Source organism: Drosophila miranda (genome assembly GCF_003369915.1).
Source record: "Drosophila miranda strain MSH22 chromosome Y unlocalized genomic scaffold, D.miranda_PacBio2.1 Contig_Y2_pilon, whole genome shotgun sequence".
Taxonomy (NCBI): domain Eukaryota; kingdom Metazoa; phylum Arthropoda; class Insecta; order Diptera; family Drosophilidae; genus Drosophila; species Drosophila miranda.
In genome coordinates this window covers 30,726,681-30,738,164 of record NW_022881614.1, presented here as the reverse complement: position 1 = coordinate 30,738,164, position 11,484 = coordinate 30,726,681, and the positions used below count along the sequence as shown (strand labels likewise).

The 11,484-nt window shown below is 41.5% G+C and overlaps 2 long non-coding RNA genes across 2 annotated transcripts; both read right to left on the bottom strand.

Annotated features, from left to right (window-relative positions):
- Positions 1-2,428: 2,428 nt before the first annotated feature.
- LOC117193266 lies at positions 2,429-2,749 on the bottom strand. The gene is made up of 2 exons (XR_004474556.1): positions 2,663-2,749; positions 2,429-2,612 (listed from the first exon to the last, which is right to left on the bottom strand). It is a non-coding gene; the product is annotated as an uncharacterized LOC117193266 (long non-coding RNA).
- Positions 2,750-9,890: 7,141 nt separating this feature from the next.
- LOC117193265 lies at positions 9,891-10,211 on the bottom strand. The gene is made up of 2 exons (XR_004474555.1): positions 10,125-10,211; positions 9,891-10,074 (listed from the first exon to the last, which is right to left on the bottom strand). It is a non-coding gene; the product is annotated as an uncharacterized LOC117193265 (long non-coding RNA).
- Between the last annotated feature and the right edge of the window lie 1,273 nt (positions 10,212-11,484).

Sequence of the window (11,484 nt, the reverse complement as noted above, 5' to 3'; positions counted from 1 at the left end):
GAACCATAACGGGTAGTGGGGGCAGAAGAGCTGGAGAGGTAAAAGGTCTAGGCAACAGAGTTGGGTTCCGATAAACCGTCCCCATCGCCAGCTTCGTCTTGGTAATTATGCACGCGACACATGTTCCAGCACCAGAACTTGCAAAAATGCCACTCCACAATTTCCCTCAATTCCCAGGGTCGGGTGGGGTGGTGTGGTTGAGCTGAGGTGACCATGGGTTAGTCGTCTTGTCTCATTATCATTACAATAATCACTTGGCGGCGATGGTGCCTGGCGCTGGCACTGGCCATGGCACTGGCACTGGGATCGACGAGGCTGCTGACGTTGATACCGATCTGCAAAAGCCCCAGCCGAAGCGGCATTATCGTCATCATCATCATCATCATTGTCGCTGGCAGAAATACCTATGTACATATGAGCCAGGCAGGGCCACGCCCTCTGACGCATAGGCGTCAGCCCCAAACCCGACCTGGCCAAGCCAACCCTGACATTCTGTGTGGGGTAGTGCTGTTTTTTCTTTAAGTTATTGCAATTGAGCGTGTAACCAGATAGAACATACTTATATCAAAATATAGGGGGAGAGAGAGGGAAGGGGGAACGGTGAAAGAAGAACTTCCGATCCTAGCAGGAATAAAGCTTCTTACACCATTGTACTGCTACTATCGTATATTGCTAGGTTTTAGAGTAGGGAATATGTTTGTCGATCGGATCATCATTAATTCCAGAATGGATAACTTAAGCGAGTATCAGTCTTACGCTTCTCCCTAAATATCTCTCTCCCAGTGTAGCTAAGCAGTTAGGGTGAGTTTTCATCCCTTTCCACTTCTTATTCTCTCCAAGTGAGATTCATACTCGACAAATGCGTATATCCAAGCACTAAGTTTTCGCAAGCTGAAGCCTGATTTTGAAGTTTATTTATGAAATTTATTCAATGGAAAAGCAATTTCCTTTTTCTCATGCATCGAGAAGCATGCCCCAGGACTGGAACCAAAACACCTCAATGCACGTATAGTTTTATTATTTAGTTCCAAACAAATTCTATAAAATATGTAGTGTTCAGTCTTTGCCAGTGAGTTAAGGCCAGAGCCTATTTAGGCTCTAACTCCGACCGTGGCCAATAGATGGTTTTTTCTGACCTCATGTTAATAGGAAGCTAGGTTCGAATGCGCGCATTCTTGCTGTGCTCGGGTCCAGCTCGTCGGATTGGTCGGGGTTCTTTCTCCCCTACCTACACAGTTTTCCTGACACAAATCAATATAATGCGCTTCAAAAAAAAAAAAAATAAGCAGGATCTCGACGTTAATATCAATAACCAATAACAAAAACTTATTTCCGCTCTGCGCCGATACGCATTTAGAAAACGCTTAGAAAAAGTGTAGTTCGTCTTCTGTCTGATGGAGGGAACAGCGGTGATATATGTCCCTAGTCTTTACCCACCCAACCATGACAAACGCGTTTACATTCGGGCGTTGTCCCAATTCAAAGATCCAACATCTTCTAGTGCATTTTGAGGGAGATAAGCATAAGTACTTGACGGACGGAGATAATATTTAGTTTAGGCAGACATATTCATGATTGCAAATTCCTTTTATTTTTATGTTAAATGTCCCTAACCATGTGAGATTGTATTGATATATATATATATTTTTTTTTTTTTTTTTTTTTTACATTAATTACAGATATAATCCGATTCCTTACATTTACAAATAAACAAAAATATACAGACTTCCTTCTTCTTGGATCAGCAAAAAAAACTTAATTATTTGAGCATTTGAGGGGGGGTAGTATTCTTTCAAATCAGTATATATATATCTACTTCAACAAACTTACGCCTGCATTGGTGTATAGACATTGTGGTTTCAGCCACTAGTGGTACTCACAGTAATTGGTTAAACTCATCGGTGTATCGTTGGGCCCAAGATGACTTTGACGGATTCATTTGTATGCACTGTGTAATTTAGAGGTTGGTCAGTATAAATGTATGTATATATATAAAGAGAAACACATTATCCCGAACTCATATTGCTCAGTTTTCAAAATCGTCAGTTACGTTACAAATTTACTCATTGGAGGAAGCTATTTAGTTACTACATTAATCAACACAAGGATAAACGAGATATGAATATGTGGATCTAATCAGCTGGTTCTTAGAGCAGCAGCGTATAGATTTTTATGTGATAGTGATAAAGGCAAACGGGAACTTGCACTTGAAATTTAATTTGAGAAACACGGGAATCAAAATAAACACAAATCTGCTGACAGCAAGAGTGGTTCTGAGGCAATGTGGTTTAGGCTAGCCTAATTACTCAATCCTTTGTAAGTTTTCGTAGGTTGGTGACGATTATGTCCTCCGGCTTTTTTTTTTTTACGAGATCGGCAGGTTCAAACTGATATTCGGACGTCCAGCAGTGGTGTATGGTGGTTGGTCTTTCACGAGCCGTAAATGATTTCCGATATTGAGCTAGCCCAACGTCAACGGTTCAGCCTTCACTTTGCCGCCGTGGATGTGCACTGCGCTAACTCCCAAACGGTCAGCTTGGTTGTTTTAGTAGTTGATACCGTAGATTGGTTGGCCGGCTTGGCTGTATTAAGATTTTCCAGTACTCCTATCCCTAAATAAAACTGTGTCAGAACCTTATCTTTCCACGGTGGACTAACGTACCTTTGCTTCTTTCAAGAATTTCACTTTATTTTCACTTTTCCCTCGGGTAGTTCAGCTAACGCCACTCTTCGGATTTATTAATCCATATAAACAACGGATGATTAGATAATAGTGAAAAATTGGAAGTTATGTAACTCCACGTGTCTTCACCATTCACTCTGCGATTGCGAAAATCACGAAAATCTATATATACGTGTGCCGTAAGTGAAACTATGCAGGGGAATGATTTCACATGAATAAAGTCTATTCGCCTGTACCTATTGCATGCCTAAGCTGAGCTTTAAGCTTTAACATAACTGTGCAATCGGATGATCTTCTGGATCTCCTGCATTCCACCAATTTCTTCGAGCTATGCTAGCGAGGGCGGTATGAAAAGTATCTTTCTAGAAAGTGTACCTAAAGTGTACCTTGTTCGACCTTTTCCTTTCTTTTTTTTTTTTCTTTTGATTTTCGAATAGTTGGACACTACAACCACAGATAATGAAACAAGACCTGCTCGAAGGTACATTATCTGAAAAAAATGCTGTTATTTATTCTTCACCTGAATATCTTTGAGATGGAAAACTCCAATCTTTTTCCCTGCTGGGTTCACCAACTCATAATAATATGGGCTTCTTTTTTTGAGAACCTTTGCAGAAATGAAAACCGGAGCTAACTTCGAACTAAACTTCTTACTCGCGTTGCTCTGGGTAAAGTTACGAGCAAAAACCTCGTCACCCGTTTTAAGTTGTACGTTCCTACTCCGTAGATTATATTTCTTCGCGTTAAGCTCATGTGATTTCTTTATGTTTTTCTTAGCGTCTTGTCTTGCCAGTTGTAACAGATCGGAGTGTTCTAATCGGACGTCGTTGCTTAGCAGATCCACGTTTCGCAATAGGGTATAATCTCCTCCGTTCAGAATCATGTTCTGACCAAAAACAAGGAAATATGGTGAATAACCAGTACTTCGATGCACCGCTGCTCTAAGTGCACCATTGATAGCGTTCAAATTAGCGTCCCAATTGGAATGGTCACTTCCAATATAAGCGCGGATGGCTGCCAGAACCGATCTGTTTAATCGTTCACTAGCATTGGCCTGAGGAGAATGTATAGCCGTACACCGATGTGTAATGCCAAAACTTGTAAGAAAAGCTTCGAAACAACTTGATTTGAACTGCGAACCATTATCCGTTAGAACAACTTCCGGCACTCCAAAGGTGTAGAATATGGAGCTTTCCAGGTATTCACACATTTTTGGCGCCGTGAATTTCTTTAGAGGGCTAAGAAAATGGAATTTCGTGTTATGGTCTACCACTATAAACAACCCAATGTTTCCATTTTTAGTACGGGGGTACGGACCTAGTAGATCCATATACAAGCACTGAAAGGGGCGGTCTGATGTTAATGGTCGGCCCATCGGAGGTTTCAACATTTTGTTCGGACTCTTAGTAGATCGACAAATATGGCATTCTGAGATGTACTCTCGAATTTGGCTTACCATTCGGGGCCAGAAGAAATACCTTTTGAGTTTTTCTACCGTCTTAGCCATACCACAATGTGCAGAGCTTGGCGCATCATGTGCTTGTTGCAATACTTCGGGGATCATCGCGGAGGGTACCCAAAGTTTCCAGGATTCCTCGTGTCCGTCATTGTCTCTATTGAACTCGGTTCTTTTATAGACATACCCATCAATAACTTTTAAATCAAGCAGTTTTGACTGATTCTCTTGTACTCGTTGAATCACGCTAAGATATTCCGGCGACTTAAAATGACTTGACTGTAAATCAATCATGGGACCACTGGCAACGAATTCTTCTATAGCAGGTTGGTTACGTCGAGACAGGGCGTCAGCAACAACGTTTTCTGACCCTCGCCTATGTGTAATAGAAAAATTGAATGATTGTAATTTCATCGACCACCTCGCTAGTCTTCCAGAAAGATCTTTCTGCTTCATCAACCATTTTAAAGACGCATGATCCGTTACTACCACAAAATCTTGACCTTCTATATAGGCACGAAATTTTTTTATACCCTTGATAACGGCTAAGCATTCCAGTTCGCTAACGGTGTAGTTCCTTTGGGCTTTCGATAATTTTTCCGACATATACGCGATTGGGAGTTCCACTCCCTCACGCTCTTGCGCCAGGACACAACCTATCCCGTAGGTACTTGCATCACACAGTAAGATAAATTGGCTTGTGAAGTCTGGGGTAATCAAAATCGGAGCTGATGTTAAACGCGATTTTAGAAGATTGAAAGCTTTTTCGGCATCATCATTCCAAATTATAGACTTTTTGTTCTTTAACAATTCCGTCAGTGGAAAGCTTATGGTGGCATAATTTTCGACAAATCGCCGATACCAACCAGACAATCCTAAGAACCGACGCAACTGTTTTATAGATGTAGGAACAGGAAACTCATTGACGGCCTTTATTTTCCCTGGATCAGTCAGAATTTGTCCTTCTCGAATGATGAATCCCAAATACTTTATTTCGCGCATACAAAACTTGGACTTCTCAATATTAATAGTCAGATTAGCCTTTTTTAGGCAAACCGAAATTTCCTGAAGCGTGACCAAATGTGACTCGAAATCCTCTGACAGCACAAGTAAGTCATCTAAATATACAAAGACGCATTTTCTTAGATGGGCCGGTATAACCTGGTCCATTAGTCGACAGAGGGTTTGCGCAGCATTGCAGAGCCCGAACGGCATTGTTTTATATTGATATAGTGGCCTGTTTGGCACTGTGAAGGCCGTACATTGCCGTGACTTTTCGTCGAGTGGTATCTGCCAAAAGGCGTGCTTCATATCTAGGCCTGTTATGAACCTAGCTGGCGGCAATCGACTCAAAATACCGTCTATATGAGGTAACGGATAAGCATCCTTTATAGTGACCTTATTTACCTCACGCGAATCTAAGCAAAGCCTGTTCTTTTCCCCTTTCCGCACCAACACGCAATTACTGCTCCATGGACTTGAAGACTCTTCAATTACGTCTAGGGCTAACATATGATCGACTTCGGCAAACATTAGTTTCTCTATTGCTGGTGACACTGGCCAATGTCTTTGCTTGATGGGTGTTGCGGATCCGACTTCTATTTTATGCGTTATCAAATTTGTTCTGCCTAAACCTTGCTTGGCAAATGATGGAAAAACTTCTACAACGGCCTTTAGGCGACTTTGTTGTTCATTTGACAAAAGATGCCACTTGGGGAGTTCTTGGTCATGAGTCTCTCCACCCACATCTAGCTCGGAAACCTGCGCGTTGCTGATGCTATCTGTCAATCCAAACTGATGCCAAAAGTCTATCCCGAGATAAATATCTTGTTTGAGACCTGGGATAATAAAAAGATCTAACCATGCTGTTTTCTTTCGATAAGTAATTTGAGTTTGTAATTTGCCCACAACCTTACTTGGCGTTCCATTAGCAGTTCGTATGTTGCCGGAGCACTTTTTGGTTTTTCCTAACGCTAGGAACTCCAGTGCTGCCTTGCCTCCGACACAACTCAGGGTTGCTCCAGAGTCTAGGAGCGCAGTGTAGTTATTCCCTTCAATGCATACTTCTGTGTACAGTCTGTTATCAGTTTTACTAAAAATCGCGGCTACCAGTTTTTTTCTGTCAGAGCGAATCGATTTCCAATACTGTCTTAATCGCTTCGTCGACCTTCTTTGGGTCAGCTGGATTTTGGAATTTATAGTCTCGCCAAACAATTTATCGCGAAGCTTATTGTAATTAGCTATCCTTACATGTAATGGAATAGTAGAGAAATGGGGTTTGGCTTCTTCTAACTTATTTTCTAAACTAGTTTTTGCCTTTGTTTCATTTGACAATTTTACGGGTATACTAGGAGTCTTCACAGTTTCGGGTGCGTCCAGGTTTTGTCGATCGACACACCCGCCGGCCGGTTTCCCGCTGGATTACATCTGGGACATTTCGGCTTGAAAGTTTCCTTAGCGCCACAACCATAACAAAATATAGAGCGCTGCTCTAGACAATCATCAAATCGATGACCAGGTTTTTCACAGTTCCAACAGGTTAGGTTTGATGGCTTCCGTTGAATCGCGAGGACTTCTGGATCTGGCGCATTCGATTCTACCTGAGTTTGTTTCTCGTACGCGTCAGTTAGCTCGTTAATATAGGAACGCAAAGTTCGTGGCTTACAAGCTTTTATGTCATTGTAGAATTGTTCATGTTTTCGCACTTCGACACGTAATTGTGACCTATTTGATATTCTTAAATGAAGTAGCTCATGGTGCAAACTTGGTTTACCATTCCTAATCAGCAACTCGACTAATTGACTTTCGGACATGCCTTGTTGAAGTCTATCTGCTAAATCCTCTATTGCGCACTGATAATCATCAAAAACTTCATTTTCGCCTTGTCTGCGTTTCCTTATCTTTTCCCATATGTCAAGGTCAGTTTCAGCGTCCTCAAATCGTTTGCGAAATTCAAAACAAAAGGTTTCCCAAGAAAAATTGGTATGGTTACGGTGGAATTTCCAAAACCAATCACTGGCCTTATTAGCGAACAAGAGATACAGGTGATCACAAAGTACTTGATAATCATTATTTAAGTTCTGTTCAGTTAAAGAGCGTATTCGATATATAAAATCTTCCATCCTCATACCATTCTTCGATCCGTCAAACTTTAGCCGCCAATTTTGAATTATGTTAGCTGCCTTTGCAGGTGCTAACTGTGCATTTGACCTACTTCTACTATTACTGTGACTTGAGATGTTTCCTGCTAACGAAGCACGTACGCCGGACTGCCTATTCCCAGTCTCCACATTTTCCACTGCTTGTGTGGCGATGTTTAGATTGAGTGTAGCCAGTTGTCTCTGAATTGTCTCTTCGATGTTTTTATTCAAAATATCCACCATGTCATCTATCATATTTTCTTGTTGAACACTTAAGGCATTCTGTATGTACCTTACTATGTCGTCTGGCGATTTTCCCAATAAATTTTCTTCCTGCTCTGACCGACTAGGATCTGTAAGTCGCGATTTTGATCTAGTGGTCACGCCTCCTTTCGAACTGATGGGCCTACCTCTGCCTCGGTTCTTATAAAGGCCTCCCATTCTTCTCAGAGTATGGGCTCCTGAGTCTGTAGCTGAAATATCTTTGATTCCTGTCTCTGCCTCTTCGGCTGCGTCACCAAGTTCCGCTGCTAGGGTATTGTTACCATAACGTAGTTGCGAAATAAGGCAGCATGCCGCACATATCGGACAAGCCGGTGTGGTCGTGATTGCTTCTATTATACAACATTTATGAAATCTATGATTACACGGAGTACTTGCAACTAACTCAGAGACCAAGATTACTTCATTACAAATAAAGCAAAACGGATCGCTTTGTTCGCGAATGCCATCGAGATTTTCATTACTATGAGTAACAGGCATTTTAGCCATTTATTGTTAATTCACTAACACAAAAAACTTTCTCGAAACAAATTGCTTATCCCCTAATGTCCGTCTTTCCTTAGCTCATCAATATCTCAAAATACAAGAAAACAGACAACAAAACGAAAACTCTCCTCCAGCGCATTCCTCTATTTTAACTAAGTAACTATTGTTGTTATTCATCTACAACCATCTCAAATTGCTGGACGATGTCCGAAATTCTCCAGAGCATCGTAAATCCAAAACACTTTGAGATTGTTTCCTGTCAAGATTGTTTATTTTGCTCAGCATAGATCTATCAGGGTCGATCAATCCGGTATCCGAATTGCAATCGCTAAGTCCACCGATCGATTCCAGCCGAATACAAAACAACTTGTTGTGCAGCAAATGTGAAATAAATGGATGGATTTGTAGAGCTTAAATGGGACTTAAAGAAAACTTTTCGGGCCCCACGTTGGGCGCCATGTTTGTGTAGTGTTCAGTCTTTGCCAGTGAGTTAAGGCCAGAGCCTATTTAGGCTCTAACTCCGACCGTGGCCAATAGATGGTTTTTTCTGACCTCATGTTAATAGGAAGCTAGGTTCGAATGCGCGCATTCTTGCTGTGCTCGGGTCCAGCTCGTCGGATTGGTCGGGGTTCTTTCTCCCCTAGCTACACAGTTTTCCTGACACAAATCAATATAATGCGCTTCAAAAAAAAAAAAAATAAGCAGGATCTCGACGTTAATATCAATAACCAATAACAAAAACTTATTTCCACTCTGCGCCGATACGCATTTAGAAAACGCTTAGAAAAAGTGTAGTTCGTCTTCTGTCTGATGGAGGGAACAGCGGTGATATATGTCCCTAGTCTTTACCCAACCAACCATGACAAACGCGTTTACATTCGGGCGTTGTCCCAATTCAAAGATCCAACATCTTCTAGTGCATTTTGAGGGAGATAAGCATAAGTACTTGACGGACGGAGATAATATTTAGTTTAGGCAGACATATTCATGATTGCAAATTCCTTTTATTTTTATGTTAAATGTCCCTAACCATGTGAGATTGTATTGATATATATATATATTTTTTTTTTTTTTTTTTTTTTACATTAATTACAGATATAATCCGATTCCTTACATTTACAAATAAACAAAAATATACAGACTTCCTTCTTCTTGGATCAGCAAAAAAAACTTAATTATTTGAGCATTTGAGGGGGGGTAGTATTCTTTCAAATCAGTATATATATATCTACTTCAACAAACTTACGCCTGCATTGGTGTATAGACATTGTGGTTTCAGCCACTAGTGGTACTCACAGTAATTGGTTAAACTCATCGGTGTATCGTTGGGCCCAAGATGACTTTGACGGATTCATTTGTATGCACTGTGTAATTTAGAGGTTGGTCAGTATAAATGTATGTATATATATAAAGAGAAACACATTATCCCGAACTCATATTGCTCAGTTTTCAAAATCGTCAGTTACGTTACAAATTTACTCATTGGAGGAAGCTATTTAGTTACTACATTAATCAACACAAGGATAAACGAGATATGAATATGTGGATCTAATCAGCTGGTTCTTAGAGCAGCAGCGTATAGATTTTTATGTGATAGTGATAAAGGCAAACGGGAACTTGCACTTGAAATTTAATTTGAGAAACACGGGAATCAAAATAAACACAAATCTGCTGACAGCAAGAGTGGTTCTGAGGCAATGTGGTTTAGGCTAGCCTAATTACTCAATCCTTTGTAAGTTTTCGTAGGTTGGTGACGATTATGTCCTCCGGCTTTTTTTTTTTACGAGATCGGCAGGTTCAAACTGATATTCGGACGTCCAGCAGTGGTGTATGGTGGTTGGTCTTTCACGAGCCGTAAATGATTTCCGATATTGAGCTAGCCCAACGTCAACGGTTCAGCCTTCACTTTGCCGCCGTGGATGTGCACTGCGCTAACTCCCAAACGGTCAGCTTGGTTGTTTTAGTAGTTGATACCGTAGATTGGTTGGCCGGCTTGGCTGTATTAAGATTTTCCAGTACTCCTATCCCTAAATAAAACTGTGTCAGAACCTTATCTTTCCACGGTGGACTAACGTACCTTTGCTTCTTTCAAGAATTTCACTTTATTTTCACTTTTCCCTCGGGTAGTTCAGCTAACGCCACTCTTCGGATTTATTAATCCATATAAACAACGGATGATTAGATAATAGTGAAAAATTGGAAGTTATGTAACTCCACGTGTCTTCACCATTCACTCTGCGATTGCGAAAATCACGAAAATCTATATATACGTGTGCCGTAAGTGAAACTATGCAGGGGAATGATTTCACATGAATAAAGTCTATTCGCCTGTACCTATTGCATGCCTAAGCTGAGCTTTAAGCTTTAACATAACTGTGCAATCGGATGATCTTCTGGATCTCCTGCATTCCACCAATTTCTTCGAGCTATGCTAGCGAGGGCGGTATGAAAAGTATCTTTCTAGAAAGTGTACCTAAAGTGTACCTTGTTCGACCTTTTCCTTTCTTTTTTTTTTTTCTTTTGATTTTCGAATAGTTGGACACTACAAATATTAGCCCTAAGCCTTGACTATTGCCAGCTGCAGTGTGTGACTTTCTAATGACAGTCGTCTCTCCTCTCCCCTCTCTCTAGCTCTCTGACGGCAATGAAAGGTTAACAGATTTAAGGGTTTTTCCTTGCCTTGTTGGCCACAAAAACTAAAACTAAACACTTGACTTCATCTTGCAGTCGTCGTCGTCGTCGTCGTCGTCTTTGAAATCACAAAAGTTTAACAAGTTTCTCGTTTTTCATGTCTCTTGAAAAGTTGCATTTCACAATTTTCTTTCTTGTTGCTTCCGCTGGAGGAACAGAGGAAGGCAAAGGCCTGATGGCTCGAAGGCGCAGAGGCTTGAAGGGAAATTTTAATTAAACTATTCATGGGACTACACAGAAGAGAAGGACGACTGGGAGCAGCAGCAGCAGCCTGGAGCAAAGTTTTGTGTGTGCAACAGCTGCCAGACATAAACACAGACGCTTTTCAAGTGCGTTCTTTCTAATTTTCACTTGCAACACGCAGAAAACAATACGAAACGGGGGCAGGCCTTTTTGCTGCAGCAGAAGGAAAGCAGGAAAGCTGATTTTTGGCCGTGACTGTGACGGAGGGACCTGTGGGTGGCTGTCTGGGCCACGAAAGCATTGGCGGCTATTGTGTCTCGGTGTGTCTGAGCCGCTTAACTTGGCTCCTTCACCGCTTCCTTTGCCTCCCTTTGCCCGCCATCCGCAGCACCGTTGGCCGTGCCTTGAGCACCATATTTCGATGTCGGAACGAACGTGGTTGCGTTTGCGTATGCGGTTGTCAGGGGCAACAAGTGCCTTGGAGCCTTTCCAGAGATGGGCTTTTCCTCGAATTACATGTTTATATGGGAAAATGGGCCTTTTATGGACTCCACTTGGCCTCT